Source organism: Lemur catta, chromosome 1, assembly GCF_020740605.2.
Source record: "Lemur catta isolate mLemCat1 chromosome 1, mLemCat1.pri, whole genome shotgun sequence".
NCBI classification, from domain to species: domain Eukaryota; kingdom Metazoa; phylum Chordata; class Mammalia; order Primates; family Lemuridae; genus Lemur; species Lemur catta.
Genome location: NC_059128.1, coordinates 140,172,114 through 140,191,677, shown reverse-complemented (window position 1 = coordinate 140,191,677; position 19,564 = coordinate 140,172,114). Strand labels below are relative to the sequence as shown.

General features: G+C 49.6%; 1 long non-coding RNA gene across 1 annotated transcript in view; it reads right to left on the bottom strand.

The window, feature by feature from the left end:
- The window catches only part of LOC123626791, a 72,631-nt gene that overhangs the window by 43,807 nt on the left and 9,260 nt on the right, over positions 1-19,564 (bottom strand). The window lies entirely within an intron of this gene.

The following is a 19,564-nucleotide window of genomic DNA, read 5'->3' as shown; positions in this document are numbered from 1 at the left end:
TCTCCTCCCGGTAATGGCCCCTGAGCAAGAGAAGGAGGGAAACTGGCCTCTCTACTACTTCACTAAAGAGAAATGGGCAGGAAAAGGTCACTGCCTAAAGCCCCAAAGTTTTGAGTGTTTTGGAAGAACTTTCTCCTGATCGTGGAGGATTTGGAGCGTGAAGACAGGATTCACCAAGACGTGTTTCCAAGCAGAACAGACATTCATTCGTGTATCCCAGTGACCCAAGTCCAGAGTTCTGGAATGTGTCATTGCAAGAGGCTCCGTTGCTCACCCCATGCGTAGGCAGGGGGCGTGCGAGACCTCTGGAGCCAGAAGAGGCTTGTCGAAGCTGGGGGGTTGCTTGCCCATGAAAAGTAAGGTCTGCTAGGAGCAGCCTGGCTGGGGTTGATTCGCATGCTTGAACCACAGGTTCTAGACAAGCGTCCCCAGGCCAGGGGTGGTGAAAAACTCTGACAGTAACTGGACAATTGGAAATATGGGAGTTAGTGAAGATGCTGCCGGCACTCAGGCCATGGGTGGGGCCTGGCCCCCATGTCTGCAGCCGCTGGAAAACAGGAAACGTCCCAGGCCGAGGCACTTCCTGAGTTAGGACTCCACTGGGACCTCCCCCAGGGGCCACGGGGAAAAGGGTGGCCCCGGTCGCCCACCTGCCTGACTGCCATCTTGCACCCCAGCCACCCTCCCGTCACGTGCACTTGGTTAGAAATCAGATCGCCTCAAGAAAGCACTACCTAATAAAGAGAAGGAATTCGATCTGGGGGCTCCAGGCAGAGACAGAAAGCTAACAGCAGCTCCCTAACTGTGCGCAGCCCGGCAGGTCTTTCCTTAAAGGCTGACAGCAGAAGGGTTATTCCCAAAAAGGAGAAGCACTGTCGTGAGCCCTGCATATATAAGGTTAAGTGTTTCTAGCCGCTAAAATCACTGGCAGAAACGCAAATGGCAACAGAGAGGGATCTGGGTTTCCTGTAGCTCAGCAATGTCAGGGAATGGGACTTGATGCCCGGATTACTGCTGTCCTTGTTCTCAGGTGGGAGGCGCCTCTCTGGGACCAGCTGAGGACAGGGAGCCTTGCAGCCACCCGTCTAAGTCCCCTCCCTCCCAGCTTCCTGTCCATCACCACACCTGCAAAGGGACAGCCGAGAATCCTGAGCGCCTGCCACTGGAGTGCGTGGGGCTATGGGGTTGAGAGCAGGACTCAGAAGTTTCACGACCTGTGGCCTTAACTGGCTCAGTGATGTTACATGATGGGGGCCATCACCATGGCAACCAAATGGACCACAATGGTTGTAGAGGCCCCTGTGACTCAGAAACCTCTTGCTGGTGCCACCCCCAGCAAGTCCCCTTACCACTGCCAGGCCATGGTGCCAGGTCACCATGGACAATCTTGGCCAAGCCTGTCGTCCCCCTGTCCCCGGCAGGATCCCTCATCCTGTCTGTGCTCCATCCGTCCCACATCCTCCCCCAACCTCCCTGCCTCTCCTAAGCACTAAAGATGGGGTAGGGCGCGTGCACCACTCGTCTCGGAGGAAAATTCCTGATGAATAAGTCACCTTTGAGGCAAATAAAAAAACTAACACTTGTAGAACATGTCCCTGCATGGGGCACTGTGCCATCCTGCACAGATTGCTGCATTTCATACTCAGGAAAGCCCCGTGATTTAGGCACTGCTATTATTCCCATGTTACAGACGAGCAAACTGAGGTTCAGAGAAGTTTGGGGGCTTGTTCAAGGTCACGGGCAGCATGGGGCAGACCCAGGATGTAAGCCCAGCCCTCCAGCCTCGGAGCTTCCACCCTACTCTTTCCCTTTATTACAGCTTGAGCGCTCCGCCTACACACTGAGGAGGTGGGCAGTGCTCAGCCCCAGGCCGCAATCGCTAAGGATGCGTTTGCAGAGGGATTCTTGGGAGAGGACCCCTCTGGGCCCACTCAGATCACTCGCCAGGTCATCACCCCAGGTGCTGGGAGCAGCTACTAAGACCATCTGGGCCAGTAGCTTCCCAGTCTTTCTTGGTATATAAGGACACATTTATGGTGACATTCAGGAGGACTGTTACCACCCTCTAGGAGGACGACGGTCAGGCCTCCAGCTCACTTCCCCAACCAGGCCAGCAGGCACCAGCTGTCGTCAGTGCCAGATGCCACCCTGGCCACCTGCAGGGATCTGGGGACATCCAGGAGAACTTTCTGGTTGAGCAGTTCCGCAGTTTATTCACCGGAGTGCCTGGATTCGGATGCCGCCTTTCTCTCGGTGAGCACAGCGCGCCTCCCCGAGGTTAGACGTGGGGACACGCTCTCCTGGCCCAGGGCCTTGGGCAGTCCACTGCCCTGCGTGCCCACGATCCACAGCCACACGGTCTGCTCCATGTCACTCATGTCACTCAGCAAATCCGCTCGGCCCCTGAGACAGCAGGCACTGAGGAAGGTGGTGCCACGTCCCCAGCCTCCCCCAGCACAGTTCAGCGTCACTGGAGGAGAGGGGCAGCGCGCTGGCCGTGCCGCGGGCAGAGCTTGGGACAGGTGGTTAGGAGCCGAGCTCTGGTCCCGCCTGCCCTCTGACAAGCTGTGTGGCCTCCAGCCTCAGTTTCTCACTTGCAGAATGAGGGGGGTTGGACTGAGCCCGTGGATTTAAGCTGTGCTCTGAGGACCCCAGGGTTCCAAGACGCGCCTATGTGTCAGGGGGTGCAGAGTTGACCTGGCTTCACCAATGCCCAGAGCCCATGTGAACTGCCCCTGCAGGCGACACCCAAGGCCTGCGATTCAGTGACCATGAGGGACAGGAAGGGCCACCTCCCACCAAGCAGCTCTAGGTTTCTCTGTGTTATGGACACAGTTTCAGGAAGGGTCTGCAGCTCTGGGAGGTCCAAAACTTATTGGGCCAGGTGCTCCCCGGTCCCTCTGGCTGGGGGATGCTCTGCTGGCAGGGGGCCCTGTCTACGCATCGTGCCCCAACTTGGCTGCCATGGAGCTGGGGAGCCCCCGTGGGCACTTCCCACCAGTTGGCCTGGGGGAGCTGCCTGTGAGGTGGCCTGCGGGTCCTGGTCCTCAGAAGTGGGGACGTGGCCAGGAGCTCCTGAAACCCGTGTCAGCAAGACCTGGGGCTCTGCTCCAAGTCCCCACCCTGTGAGAGGGCTCTGAGTAGCGTGCTGCCTGCAGATGCCCCTCCGAAAGCTCATTTGAACAAGCAAATGCAATGACTACAGTATCCAATGGAGGCTGCAGAGGGACTTTAAGCAGCGGAATGTAATCACGCAGCCTGGAACATGGCCAAGACCCCGGTATTCCCAGGGAGTCCACTTGGGCTCAGTAGCAGTGGAGCAAAATGGCACCAGAGATGACCCAGCTTCCCAAAATCTGAGCAGAGAGGCCATTTAGAAAGAGGCATGTGACCATGTCTAGGGCCCCCCAGGCCTTCTCGCCCATGGCTTCTCCCCGGGCACGCTGGGTTTGCCCGAGCTCTCGCCACCCACTGCACCTCGGCAGTTCCCAGGACAAGGTGGTCTCGACCCTCGCCCACCAGCCCAAGCCAGGAGCCCGGCACAGAGGTGTCAACCTTCACGTCCTGAAGCCCCAGAGCAGGGCGTGAAGGACCCAGAAAAACACCCTGATGGGAAGGGACTTCGGGACCGCTTTGGTCCTAGGTCCTCAGTGCACTTGACTTTGAGAATGGGATTCAGAAGCCTGTGGCTCAGGGCACCAAAGAAACAGCCGAGGGTCTTGATTCTGGCTGCGCCTCTCCCTGGCTGTGGGGTAGGAAGGCAAGCGTCAGACCCCAGGCTGGGCTTTCCACTTGTGTCCCTCCCTGACTGTCCCCACCTGCCAGGGGGACAACTTCCATCATCAACAGGCCTCCTGCATGGAGTGCTCTGGGCTCCTGCATGGCCCCCGTGCCAGAGACACACAGGCAGTGGGGACAAAGGACTGGACACAGCCGACCGAGATGCAAGTCAGACTGCCATCGGGGCCAGGGGGGCCCAGAGGAGGAATCGCTGCCTCTGCCCAGGGCTGGGGGGACCCGGAAGGATTCACAGAGTAGGTGACATTGGAGCTGGGAGTACTGAACAGATCATTAAGATCTGGCAGACGATTTTCCCAGCTGGGCTGAGAACATTTCTCAGCTTCCCTGGGGCAGAGGAGCTTGTCTGCAGCCAGGGCGCGGCTCCAGGGGACCCTGAGTCATGCCGGGTCACATTCTCAGCAGCACGCTGATGGGGGTTGTCAAGGGCTCAGACACCACGTGCCCCCCGACTTCACACCCGCCCAGCTGCGCTTCATTAACCTTTCCCTGTGAAATGCCTCCTTACGCTCCCCTTCCCCACCCTGTGTGCACAACGCCATCACTCCACCCAACGCACGTTTTTAAATATATACAAAAGCAGAAGAAATAATTTATCACCGAAATTCAACAATTTTCAACTCGTGGCAAGCCTTGTTTCATTTCCCCGACCTCTACCCCAGACATCACATCATTTCGTCCATGAATATTCCCAAATGCACCCCAAAAAGATCAGAGTTTTCTTAATACAAATCCACAATGCTATTAATCATTCCTTTAAAAACTGATGCCAACTTCTGAATATTATCAAATACCCAGCCAGTGACCCTGCGCAGTCTGGATTTTGCTGACGGCATCCACAAGATGTCATTTAATGTGTTCCTCTGTCCCTTGAAGTTCTTGTAAACTGATATGTAGATCTAGAGACTTAATCTGATTCAGTCACGATTATTTGGGGCGAGAAACTCCAAAGATGGTGATGTTCCTCCCACGGGGAGGTTCATCGTATCTGGATTCTTTTGTGATGTCAGTAGGTGCCAGTGATCACTGCTCAGAGCCATTCATGGATTCGAGGTTGCCAAATGTGATCTTAACCCTATAATTTTTCCCTCATTGATTAGCTAGAATGCTTCTAAAAAACCAGAAACTTCATCATAGAAAAAGCAGACTGAATTCTTGATTTTTTCTCTTCTTATACCAGTTCCCCAAAGAACGGTTTCCCAACATCCTCCAAAAGTGGCCAAAGTGGGGATTACTTTTAGCATCATATGGATTTAGCAACATATAGATGGGATTTCGATGTGTCTGGTACATTTAATCCATTGCAGTCAATCTCCTGCAGTTACAGTCCTGGCTGATGCTTAAAGTGCCTGGTCGTTGGCCAGTGGGCACCACTTTGGCTCCTGTGTCCACTTTAATGGTCTCCTGGCTTTCCAGTGTGAAACGATGTCCCGGGCTCCTCTTGTACATGCATCTCACTCTCCCTTATTTCCATAGCGAGTCCCTTGACCCCAGCCTCCAATCTGTCTGCGTCCTCACTGCAGCTGGATTAATCTTCCTTTAAATTAATTTGAGCTCTGTTTCTCTTCTTGGGAGGCAGCATGATGCAGGGAACACACATGAGCTTTGGAACCGGGAGAGCTGAGTCTGAAAACTGGCTCAATCGATGACAAGTTATGTAACCCTGGGCCTGTTGCATCACCCCTCTGAGACTCAGTTACTTCATTTGTAAAAATAGGAATAACAATATCTCACAGGATTGTTGTTAAGACAGAACAAGCGTAAGCACCTAGCTCAGAAATTGGCAAGTAGGAAGAGCATGACAACATGCATTCCTTTCCTTCTTTCTCTTTCCGAGAAACCTCAGTGGCTCCTTTGTGAAGCAACAAAACTTGCATTTTCCCCTGGAGGATTGGGAGGTGGGGGGGAGGGCTGGAAGGAAGGAGAGGAGTTGGGGGCAGCTCCCCAAGATGATGGCCAGTGAGGAAGTCACCAGAAGGGCTGGCAGGGGCACCCCAGGATAAAGATGGCCACATTCTAAGTTGTCACCCATCCGCACTGCAGTGAATCCACCTCCTCTACCGAAACCAGCAGGAAGAGGCCTGGGGCACATGCTTCAGGGGATGGAGGAAGTGGGCCAAGTCCCAGGGCTCCAGCAGCAGGAGCCCCAGAGAAGCAGGCTGCGGGGTGGGCCACAGCAGAGCAGCAGCGACACAACACCCAGACCTTCTAAAGGAACCCTCGGAGTAGGCGAGGAGGGGTGTGCTCACTCTAGGACTGAGTGTATGTGGTCTCAGGCTGCTTTATGGGATCTTAAAGAAATGATGTCACCCTCCCTCCAAAATCGGTAGAGCTCTTGGGGACATCCCAGTGACAAAGATTCTTTGCGTGGCTATAGTCAGGCTCTAAACCTTCTCCCAGGCCCATGTGGGCATTTCTTGTAAAATCTAGTTTCAGCAAGAACCCTGCTAAGTTGGTTCAGCAAGTTCCCCCCACCCTGGACATTGGGTCACCCAGATATCTGATCAGGTTCCCATGCTCCGCCATCCCCAGGGGACGTCTGATCACCCAGGCCTGACTTCAGCAAGGATCCTGTTAGAATCCTCCTTCCCCCGACGTTTCCTTTTAGTAATTTCCCACCCAGCGACCCCCAGCCTGCTCCTTCGCTGTGAATTCCCACTTGCCCTGGCTGCGCTTGGAGTGGAGCCCGATCTCTCTCCCCCACTGCAAGACCCCGTTGCAGGGGTCCCTACACCTACCACCGTGGTCCTGGATGAAGCCTTCTTGGCTGCGCTTGAACAAGTGTCACTGGATCATTTTTTCCTTTAACCTGGGGGGCAGACCATTGGGTCGCAGTGTTTACTGATTAAAGGGGCAGAGGCTCTTTGGAACCTGCAGATGTGTGGCCCCGCACCGATCCCACGTATGGAGTCAGCCACTCCCAGGGCTTTGTGGAGTTGAGAGCAGGAAGAGGTTCCCAGCAACGGTGCACCACGTGTCACCACATAACAACATTTAATGACAGCTCACAAAGCCCCAGGTTGCATTTCAGCAGGAGCTTAAAAATGCTAGCCCCCGCCTCCTCCACCAGCTTGTCACAGGAACAAAGCGTCAGGGGCGTGAAAGAGCTCGCAGAAACCCTGCACCCAGGGCCCCCTCATGGCCCGGAGGCTTGTTCTCTCCACCCTCCCGGGATCAGGCCTGGCTGTGACAGGTGCTGCTGCACGTGCTTTGGAAAAATGTGTGCACGGTTCTTTATCCCCCCGCATAGAAATAGCGTGGTCTGCGCATCCCCCCTCTCGCGGCCCGCCCTGCCCAGGCCTCTCAACCCAGGCACCCGAGCCCCTGGGAAGGGGCAGACACCGCTGGGCCAGGCCTCCGGGGAGGCTGTGACCGCAGGACTCTTACAGCTCTGCTCCCCGGCAAGCCCTGGAGATGCAAGCTCAGAGCAGGCGGCTGAGGTCACTCCCGCTGGGGCTGCCAGAAACCTCTTTACAGTCCGCTTGGTTTTTACTGCAATTGCTGTTAAAGGAGCCAAAGGCCAGGACCCTGTCCTGCGTCCTCAGGAAGGCTGCCCTTGTCCCCGGGAGTGATCTGACTACGTCATCACGTCCGCTCCCTGCGGCCACAGGAGGCACTCCCGGAGGACCCCGGAAACTGTCACTGGACCAGGCAGGCCACCCGCCCCGTGCAAACAGGGACCCCCTACTTCCCTCACAGGTGAACCAGCCCTTCCCGGAAGGCCACGTGCCGCGCGGAGCACACTTCATAAACCACACCAAAGGGTGCGGTGCGGGTGTCATCGATGTCACTCAACCCTCCCCTTCCACGCCTGCGGAAAGCTCGGGCTTTTACGTAGTTCGTTCCTCATGGCAGCGAGCAAGAAGCTGTTTCCAATCCCTCTTTGAACAAACTCCGGGAAATGCAGATGCTCCGTCCTGAAGCTGGACAGCAGGCAGCCTGTCTTGTCACGTCTTCATCGCAGAGCCGGGGCCCTAGATGGTGCCCGGATCTGAAGCGGCTGCTCCAACACGGAGGGACACCGCGGGCTGCTGAGGTCCCACTAGGGGCCGGCTGCCAGCCAGCACAGGGGGAGGATGCTGTGTCTTTCCACGAACACTCCAGAACCTTTAACCCTCCTCTGGAGCCCCACGGAGGAGTTTGATGGGGGCCACCTTGTCTCCTGCTGTCAGCTTTGGACAGCTCAGCGTGGCAGCCTTTTGACACGAAGTAATAATTGTCAGAAGAGGGTCAGGGCTTCACCGGCTGAGAAACCACCAGAGTGCCCCTCGAGAGGAAAGGAAGTCCTACCCGTTAGCGGGTCGGGGAACCTTCCCCGGCTGACATTTGCGTCGTTGCTGCCTCATCAAGATATTTGACGTCGGTGACATCCCCTGTGCAGTCACCTTGGTGGCGTGGAGAAGGTGATGTGCCCAGCCCTCCTGCAGAGTGGCGCTTGGCAGATGGTTTTAAATGCCACCATCATCATAATAATAGAAATAGTAATAATAAAAGCACTTCACAGTTATTTTTATCTTACTACCAAAGAAACAAATAATCATGGAAATTTTGGAGATGAATGCAAAGCCCACAGATGGAATAAATCGTCTGTAATTTCAGAGTGCTTTCAGCACAGCGGTGTAGACTCCTCCAATCTCTGTCAATGCACGTATGTGCGTGTATGAGTATGTGCATAGATGTGTCCATGTATGCACTGATGCTTTTAGGAGAAAACCCTTTGTTTATAACAGAAGTCAATCAGCAGTATAAGATGTTATGAGATCACAGGCATTTTAATACTTACATTTTTAAAAAATGTTTATTTACAAACATCTTTCATACCTTTCTCTAGTAGCATTTTCTAAACTGTGTTCCACAAAACATACAAACTAACGAACGAAAATAAAAGCTGGGAAATGCTGCAGTAGTGCCTGATATATAGTAGGCGCAGAATCACAATTTACAGAGGCAGAAAATTCCACACGGACCGGCGCTGGGCGGGACCCTGAACTGCCTGACAAGTTGCTGGGTGCACAGTGCGGACCACTCTGAGATAAAAACTTCAGGAACCCAGTCACAGGGAGCCCCAGACTTTTGGAGGTTTTACCTCCAGGAGCTGTACCAGGTTCTCACAATATACCAGAGAAAAATTCCTTCCTGCTTCTGGCAGTAGAAGGGGGAAAGGAACCATTTTAAACAAAACCCAGAGCATTCTGTTCCTCTTAACAAGGTCTGCCCTCAGGAGAAACTACAGATGGCCCCGGACTGAACGATAGCTCAACTCTACAGCGGTGCATTTAGTAGAAACTGTACTTCGAGTACCGGTATACAACTATTCTGCTTTTCACTTTCAGTACAATATTCAATAAATGATGCTTTATCCTAAAATAGGCTTTGAGTTGGATGATTTTGCCCAAGTGCAAGAGAATGTAAGTGTTCGGAGCATGTTTAAGGTATGATGTTTGGTAAGTTAGGAGGATTAAATGCATTTTTTACTTAGCAATATTTTCAACTTCTGATGGGTGTATCAGGATATAAGCCCCTTGTAAGCCGCAGAGCATCTGCAGCTAACCAGAGCCTAACCTGCTGGGGTTTATCAGAGCCCAGCTGTCCTGGGGGAAGGGAAACACCAGTTCCCACCCACTTGAGCCATCCTGCCCCATGTAAGGGGCTCAGGAGCACTGGTGAAGTTCCCAGCCCAGGGGCACAGGCTCACTAACAGATGGAGATCTCATCATGGGACTACAGACCACTCCCCCTCCCCCTATACCCTACCACCCACCGCGTTGCTAAAGGCCTATTCACTGACATTCGGTACATCATGTCTGGCTATCAAGAAAAAATTACAAGACATATCAAAAGGTAACAAACACAGTTTGAAGAGACAGAGTAAGCAACAGAGCCAGACTCAGATATGGCAAGAATGTTGGAATTATCAGACCAAGAATTTAAAATAATTTTGATTAAGCTGCAAAGGGCTCTCTAATGGACGAAGCAGACAGCATGCAGGAACAGACGGGCAGCGTTAAGAAGAGAGACGGAAAACCTCAGAAGAGAACCAAAAGAAATGCTGTACTCTGCAAAATCACCCTTCAAAAGTAAGGGAGAAATAAAGACTTTCTCAGGCAAACAAAAATTGAAGGAATTTGTTGCCGGTAAACCCGTCTTACAAGAAATGTTAAAAAGAAGCTCTTTGGAGAGAAGAAAAACAATATAGGTCGGAAAATAGGATCCATATAAAGAAAGAATGAATATTGGAGAGGAATAAGTCAAGGTAAAGTACAAATTTTCATTTTTCTTATTTTGAGTGATCTAATAAATAATTTGTTCAAAATAATCACAGCAACAACGTACTCAATTATGTAGGTATGCTTATGTAGGTTTATACACTAGCAAAATGAATAACAGCAATGATACAAGGGACAGGAGGGAGGAATTAGGATTATTTTGTTATTATAAGGTACTCACACTACCTGTGAAACATTATAGTGTTATTTGAAAGGTGGATTTGGATTAGTTGTAAATGTATATTACAAATTCTAGGGCAACCACCAAGAAAAGTAAAAAAAAAAAAAGTATAACTAATATGCTAAGAAAAGAGAAAAATGGAATTATATAAAATGCTCAATTAAAACCACAAAAGGCAGAAAAAGAGTGGAAGACAAAATATTAACAAAGACAAAAGCAAGAAACAGAAAACAGATTTGGTTGATATTAATCCAGTTGTATATGCAATCACTTTGAACATCAATGGTCTAAATGCACCAATTAAAAGGCAAAGATTGTTAGTATAGATAAAAAAAAATCTCAACTATACATTGTCTACATGAAACCCACTTTAAATATAAAAATACATATGATTAAAAGTAAATACAGAAATAGCTACTAATCAAAAGGAAGCAGGAATACCTATATTGATTTCAAACAGAGTAAACTTCAGAGTCAGAAAAATTATCAAGGACAAAAAAACGGCATTACATAATAATAAAGGATCAGTTCTCCAAGAAGATATAATAATCCTTAACATGTATGCACCTAACAAAACAGTGTCAACATATGTGAGGCAAAAACTGACAGAACTGCAAGGAAAAAGAGAGGAATCCACTGTCATAGTTGGAGACTTCAACACCCTTTTTTCAGATATGGACAGATCCAGAAGGCAGAAAATAAGAACATAGTTGAACTCAACACCACCATTAATCAACTGGATATAATAGACATCTATGGACTACTTCACCCAAGAACAGCACATTATACATTCTCTCAAGCTTACACGGAATACTCACTCAGACAGAACATATTCTGGGCCATACAACACACCTTAATATACTTAAAAGAACAGAAATCATACAGTGTCTATTCTTGGGCCACAGTAGAATTAAACTAGAAATAATAATAGAAATATACCTGGAAAATCCCCAAATACTTGGAGATTAAATAACACATTTCCAAGCAAGACATGGGTCAAAGAAGAAATCTCAAGAGAAATTGAAAAATATTTTTGAATCAAATGAAAATGAAGATATAACTTATGAAAATTTGTGGGATGCGGTGAAAGCAGCACTAAGAGGGAAATTTATAGCATTGAATATATATATATATTACAAAAGAATAAAGATCTAAAATCAATCATCTAATCTTCCACCTTAGAAAAATAAGAGCAAATCAAATCCAAAGCAGAGGAAAATAAATAATAAAAATTAGAGCAGAAATCACTGAAATCAGAAAATCAACAGAGAAAAATCAACAAAACCAAAATCTAGTTCTTTAAAACGAGAAATAAAATCAATAGCCTCTAACCAGCCTAGCTAAGAGAGAGAGAGAGGACACAAATTTCTAACTTCAGAAATTGAAGAAGTATTATCACTACAGATCCCATGGACATGAAAAGGATAATCAAAGAATGCTATGAACACCTCTATGCCCACAAATTTGATAACCTAGATGAAATGAAGATATAATCTGCCAAAACTCAAACAGGATGGAATAGACAATCTGAATAGGCCCATGTCTAGTAAAGAAATTCAATCAATAATTATAACCAAAATAAAAAGCACAGGCCCAGATGAGCTCACTGGTGAATTCTACCAAACATTTAAGGAAGAAATTACATAAATTCTTTACAAACTCATTCAGGAGATAGAAGCAGAGGTAATACTTCCTATCTCATTCTATGAGGCCAGTGTTGCTCTAATTAAAAAAAAAAAAAAGATATTACAAGAAAAGGAAACTACAGACCAATATCTTTCCTGAACATAGATGCAAAAATCCTCAAGAAAATATTAGCAAATTAAATTCAACAATGTATAAAAAGAACTATATACAACCAAGTGTACTTTATCCCAGCTATGTTAAGGCCGGTTCGACATTAGAAAATCAAGTAATGTAATCCATCACATCAACAGGCTAAAGAAGAAAAATCACATAATATCAATAGATGCAGAAAAAGGTTTTGACAAAGGTCTGCACTCCATTCATAATAAAAACTCTCAGTGGACTAGAAATAGAGAATTGCCTCAACTTGCTAAGCAATATCTACAAAAAGTCTATAGCTAACATCATACTTAATGGTGAGAAAATTGAAGCTTTCCCACTAAGATTAAGAACAAGGCAAGGATGTCACTTCTCATCACTCATTTCAACACTGTACTGAAAATCCTACCTAATGTGATAAGATAAGAAAGGGAAATAAAAGGTGTACAGATTGAAAAGGAAGAAATAAAATTGTCTTTTTTTTGCAGATGACATGATTATCTATGTAGAAATCTGAAAGAATAGACAAAAAAACTTCTGGAACTAATAACAGATTATAGCAAAGTTGCATAATACAAGTACTGTTCTTTTTGTACTCAAAATACAGCCCAACTCAGAATATAGTATCAAGTGACTGTGCTTTATAGTCCCTTAAAATAGTTCATTTCTGGGTGGTTATTTCACCAACTCAATAATTAGCTCATTTGTTTTGTTTTGATTTTGACATTTAGGAATTCATTTTTAAAACTTTATCCTTTTGTGTAATTATGTAAAACATTTACATGATTGTGACATCGAATATGCAAAAAGAAGGGGAATTGAGCAGAGTGGTCTTGACATCTACAGGTCCAGGGACAAGGTTTTAGACAGAGGCCCGTCTCCATGCGTCCATGTATTTAAAAATTACAGATAGAGGCAACAAATTCTTGTGCACATACGTCCCATCCTCCTCCTTAGACAAGGCTCCTTCCCATCGACACTGAAGGCCAATTTCCAATTTTGAATTCTTGACTCTTAGCTCCACACTGGCGTGTGGGGGCAGGGGGAACAGCTGCCCCTTTCTTGTCCCCTTCTCTTCCCAGTTCTCACTCGTCCCCACATCCCAAGGGGCCTCACATACACACACATGGACGTGTCAGCCCTCAGACCTGAGGCTGTCACACCTGTGGTGCCTTTTGCCCTCAGGAGGAAGGGGCCAGCCATGAGGCCTGCCCAGGCCCGAGAACTGGGCTTGGGCCATTTGGTCAGAGACTTCCAGAGTCCGGTGTGTCCCTTGTCCCTGTGGAATCCTCATCACAGAGGACAGGGCAGTGCTGGAGACAGCAGGCCAGAGCAGGGACTGCCCTTACCCAGTCCCTGATGGAGACATCTCGCTTCTCCCCTGCAGCTTTGGGGCTGTGATCCCATCTTATAAATGCAAACGTGGTCACACACAGACTTCATATGCTGTGGCTGGGAATGGGGGGAAAGATTAGGAAACACCATCACATAACCAGCTTCACGAGGGCCAGCAGCAGCCACAGTGTCCCCAACCAGGTGAGGGTGAGCATGGAAAACAGTTTCTACCACGCTGACGTTGCTTCTGGCAAAGGAAGCAAATGCAGCTTCATTCACACTGGCCAGTAGGAGTCAAAATCTTCTCAATGTGCCCAAATAAGGCAAATTGCATGTAAGACACACAGACCCAATTCAGGTTCCTGAAATAACATTCTAGAACCTGGAGCTGACCCGGCGGCAAGACCAGCGTCTCTTTCCTTCGCAAACACCTCAGTGAGCTGGTGTCCCCGGCCCTCCCAGAAAGGGGGACGAGATCCCCCCAAGCCACGCTCAGAGAACAGCATCCGGTCACCCCACAGCCATCTGCAGTCCCTCGACCTTCCATGCTGATCTCGTCCGTGGTCCCCACGTTGAGGATCGGCTGCGTCTCCGTCTGTGGCAAGAGCGGTGCTTCACTGCACTGCCGATCACCAGCTCAAGCGACCTGTCCCCAGCTATCAGGAGCGAGGCTCAGACTCTTCCTGCTGAGTGATTGCAAAGGAGCAAGTCAGAGGCCTGGTCAAGCGAGCAGGACAAACGAAGTCAGAAAAACAAAAACCAGAATTGTGGGCGAGCCAGGCTGAGCCGCACAAGTCAGCTCATGTGTCTTTTTCCCTCGTGAGAATGTGTTGCACTTGTCCAGGACGCCCCAGAGGAAAACCTGGTTCCCTGCGGACGTGACAATGTATGTTGTGGCCGCTGGGTGGCTTTTGGTGTCTGAGGGACCCCACCTGCCCAGTTTGAAAAGCTGAGAGAATTAGAAAACTTAAGATCCGGTCAATAGTCCTTTTTTAAAAAAATAAATAAACACACATATATTATTTTACACTTACCAAAGCTTTTATTTATAAGAGCAATGTGATGCTACCCCACCCAAAACTCAACCTCTTATAAACTGCTACCTAACTTTATCTTAAGTTGAAGAATCTTTCTGCATTTTTTTTTTCAGTGTTAGAAATCTCAAGAGCAATGGCCAGTCTGAATTAGGTCTCCCTGGCACCAGGCTGTGTGAAAGAGAAAAGGAAAAAAACCCTCTGCAATGGGCTCTGATCTACCACTCTTTGTTTTCTCTTCATTTGTATAATTATAGGGAAAAAAAATCTACCTAGACACACAGCAGCCGGGCCTCCCCTGGCCTCTGCACGAATCCGTCCAATCAGGAAGAAAGTTCACTTTGGTTACCACGGGCAACCACCACTTGTCCCCGGGCTCTCTAAGGCCTCCTTACACTCACACACTTCACCGGCACTGAGAGGTTCTCTTTGTGAAGGAGGACTCCCCGCCTCACACCTGCAGCTTCATCAGGAAACCTCAGCCCCACCTGCTTTATTTTCGTGCCAAATGTTCCAACGTCGTGAGCACAGCAGCTGGTAAACACAGTGTTCAGCAGTTTCCTCCAAACTGGCGGGCCAAGGTCAAGCCGCGGGGTTGCTCAGCCGGGATGTTAATAATGTCACTTGTAGAAGTAATTCTGTTTACATAAGACAGCCAGTGAGGAGACCCTGTTTGTTCTCCAGATGATATCTTACACTAATCTCTATCTAAAATGCAGGCAGACCCCAGAGATATCGTGGGTTTGGTTCCAGACCACTGCAATAAGGCAGATATTGCAATAAAGGGAGTCACACAAATTTCTTGGTTTGCCAGTGCCTATAAAAGTTGTGTTTATACTATACTGTAGTCTATTAAGTGTACAATAGCATTATGTATAAAAATGTACATACCTTAACTTAAAAATACTTTCTTGCTAGAAAGAATGCTGACACCGACACAAAGTGAGCACGGGCTCAACACAAGGTGGCCACAAACCTTCGATTTGTAAAAAACGCAATCTCTGCAAAGTGCTACAATGTGAGGCACAGTAAGACGAGTCATGCCTGCATTCTACGTGAAGGTGTGATTCTCAGAAATAAGTCCAGGAAAGCCACTTTTCAATTGCCTACACGACATTCACTCTCCCAGCACCAGATAATGAATCGTGACAATTCCCTTCCTCATTTTCCCAACTTCTCTTACAACTAGGGGTGGCTGTATGACCTTCTACTTCTGGCCAATGATACCTAAATGGAAGTTGGTCGAGAACACTTCTGGGAGAACTTGCTTTTCTTGTTAAAGGGATAGATGTAACTGGTTTTACTCCCCACCTCTCTTCTTTCTACCTTCCACCCAGATGTGATGTCTGGAGCTGTAGCATCTATTTTGCAACCATGAAGCAAAGAAAGAGCTTGAGTGTCTTAGTCTGTTCAGGCTGCTAAATAAAATACCATAAACTGCGTGGCTTATAAACAACAGAAATTTCTCACAGTCCTAGAGGCCAGGAAATGCAAGATCAAGGCATCAGCAGATTTGGTATCTGGTGAGAGTCCCATTCCTGGTTCCTAGACACTCTCTTCTGTGTCTTCACATGGCAGAAGGGGAGAGGGAGCTCTCTGGGGTCTTTTCTATAAGGGCACTAAGCCCATTCATGGGGGCTCTGCTTTCATGACCTAATCACCTCCCAAAGGCCCCACCTCCTATTCCCGTCACATGAGAGATTAGGTTTCAACATATGAACACGGGGTGACACAGACATTCAGTCTACAGCAGTAAGCACCATGCACTAGAAAGAAGTGCTAGGGAGCAAACACCTGCCATGAACATCTGGTTATGTGAGAAACATAAATCTGCAAGGCCAATGAGGAAGATGAGGAAACTTGCAGGAGGGCACAGCCAGAGTAGGCTCTTGTCCTGAAAAAAGAGAGAACGGAGCACCAGACCGCAGAAGGGACGTGTGTTCTGCAGCTGTCACCTTGTGGGGCCCCTCATTGCCCTCTGCAGACAGGGCCCAGCATCCCTGCAGCTGGCAAAGCAGAAACGCTCACAGGGCCCCCCTCCCATCTCACGGGCGGAGCGATGAAGGATGGATTTGGAACTAAGAGATGAAATCAATAAGGGATTTCATTTTGGGGGGTCTTTAATTTCTCTGGTGAAATAAAAATGGGAGGGGCTTATGTTGGTTTTGGCGTGTTCAGTCTACGCTGTCGAGTGGTCACTGTGTCACTCTCTCTCGTGAGCTGGGCAGGCAATAGAGCCAGGCATATGGACTTTCATTCAACAGAAAGTGTGTTCTTGGCTTTAATGAATGTCCCATTCTGATCTGTCACAAGAGCTGAACTTGCATCTCCATGATCTTGCAAGGATATAAGGGATTGACAGAGGAATAAACAGGGGTAGAGCTGTCATTCACTCTCCGCCTTCCCCCCAGGGAGAATGAGGAATTCTCACCAGGCCTCAGGCATCACCCCACTGGGCTGCATGTGCAGGTGGGTTAAGTCCCTATTCATTTGAAGGACACCCAGTTGCAATTCCTTTCAGTCTCTTGTAGGACAGGTTGGTAGCTGAGCCAAGTCACTGTGCTATTTCCTCCTTCCTGCCAAGGTGCCCAAGTGTGGTTGGCTTTGGTCTCCTGCCCCGGGCACAGTGGCGTCACGTGCTAGCCCAACTAACGCTAAAGTGGTACCCGGTCTTCCATTCATTCCTGGGGTCCCTTGACATCTATGGGTCCCTTGAAATGTGACAGGCAGGACTGGGCCAAGGCAGGGATGCACATTCCTGAGCAATTTTTACCTAATAATATTGACAACAGTCACCTATGCTGTGGACTGAATGTTTGAGTCCACAGATTTATATTTTGAAACCTAACCCTCAAGATGATGGTACGAGGAGGTGATTCGGTCATGAGGGTGGAGCCCTCACGAGTGGCATCGGTGCCTCATAAGGGGCTGAGCAGATGGGAGTTCTCCCCTCCGCCACGTGAGATCAGACCAAGGAGGTGGCCCCCTGTGAGCAAGTGGCCCTCACTAGAACTCAGCCGTGCTGGCACCTTGATCTCAGAACTTCAGGCTCCAGAACCATAAAAAATAAATTTCTGTTATTCATAAGCCACCCACTCTATGGTACTTTTTCCTATAGGAGCCCGAACAGACTAAGACAGCTGACTCCTGACTGCGGACATTCGGCAGGGCTGTGTCAACGTCCCCAACCTGGAGTCTGACACTCCGACAAGGCCAGGTCAGAGAGGACTTGCCCTGTGACCTGGCGGACGCACGTATCTGCATCTGGTAGTTCTCAGAGGAACCTCTGAGCCACTGGATTCAGCATGACAAGTCACACGGGCGTAGCACAAGCCCAGCACTGAGGACAGCGCAGAGCGGACCCCGTGGAGAGCATGCACGAGCACACGACGTCACGAATGTCCGGGAGAACGGGTGGCACCGGAAGGCGCACGCCCGGGTTGTGCCAGAGCTCCGCACAGAAGAGGGAAATCTCACCCTCATCCATCGTCCAGGCAGTTGGCGAGCCGACCATGTCCCCAAACAGCACTTCTGTTGCACGAGCAGTGGCCGTAAAAACAGAGGCTCAGAAACTGTAAGAGGCCGTAGAGCCTTTGGCAACGACGCATGGCTCTGAGCACACGCACATGAACGAATAAAAACCAAAAGCTGCCACTGAGACGTCGCTGCATCGGGAAGGACACGGAGCGGCGAACTTAGAGGAAGCAGCACAGACCACCGTGGCCTGGTGGCTCGTCCCACAGCCCAGGGGCGGCCGCCAGCCCCCATCTCTCCAGGCCCCGAGCCAAGTCAGCAGCTCCCAGGCAGCTGAGCAGGGAGGACATGCAGTGACACAAAACTGGTGCCATGTCTTGGTAAACCAAACAGCAGCCTGGCTGAAGGACGTGCGGGCCTGTGCCACCCCTCTGAGGAGGGAGAGGACAGCCACCGAGTCTGGGGAGGCAGACACACCAGGCCCGCAGCACCGAGCTCACATTCAGCCACAGAACAAAGCGCTTCGGGGCCAAGAGCACCGCTCGTCTGGGCTCTGCATTCAGTGACACTCGCGGGGACGCTTTTACCCCGGGAAAGTCTGGCCTTGGGAGCCCATTCTTCTATTGAGAGCTGCGACAAAGACTCCACAGTCCCCGCAGCCTGCTTGGACCAAGGCTTTATCCTCCATTTAAAAACATTCTTTTCCCCGCAGACCTCTAGGCGGGAGCTGCAAAGAATTCCAACAAGGCCCTTGACGCAGGACAGAATTAATCAGACTCACTCCTCCCACTGAACCCGACAGGACGCTTGAAACACAGACTGTCCCCACCAAGCTGCTTTCCCAGGGCCGCGTGTCAAGGCTGCAAGCTCGGTGACGCTTCAGGGATTACTTGCAATAGAATTAGAGTTGAGTTTGTATTTGGGGGGTGGGAGAGAGTTTTTCTTTTTCTTTTTTTTTTTTCTTTTTCCTCATCTGCTTTTCATTTGCAAGAACACCTTTCCAATGAAGTGCCCAAACACACATTGCAGTGGGTGGGGCTGGAGGAAATGTGTGCGCGCCAGGGTGCAGAGGAGCCCGGCAGAGAGAGGCGCTGTGGAAGGCACTAGAAGGAAGCAGAGCTTGGAGAATGAGGATTTCTACTTCAAGTTCAGCAGCAGCTGGGTGAGGAAGGGATGTTATAAAGATAAGGCAGAGGAGAAATGAACCTGTCAGGGAGTCATTCCAGGTTTCCTGAGCACTTACTACCTCCATGGCATCAGAGCCCGGACCGCCAGGAGCTTCCATCCTGAGACGAGGTTTAAGAGCCAGGATCGCTGTGCAAGAGGAGAACGCTAAAGTGTAAAGTATACCTGATAAGCTAATCACACCCCCTCCTGTCCACAGAGAGACAGAGACAGAAGAACTAAAAAGAAGAGGGCTGGGGGAGGGGGTTGCAGGGGTTTCCTGACAAGGGGCCTCATCTCGTGGTGTGGAAGTTCCCAGGTAAGTCTGAGGGTGTCGAAGGTTGCTGTGCCCACTTCCTGCATGACCCTGGGAGACAGAGCCTCAGGGGTCACGGGGCTTCCACGAGGCTTGCGGAGCTCCTGGGGTTCCTGTCCCCATGCAGGCCCCCCCGTACTGAGGAGGACGGCCTATGTGACCGACCGCGGTGTGGCTTCTGAGACTGGGCTACAAAAGACACCGTGGGATC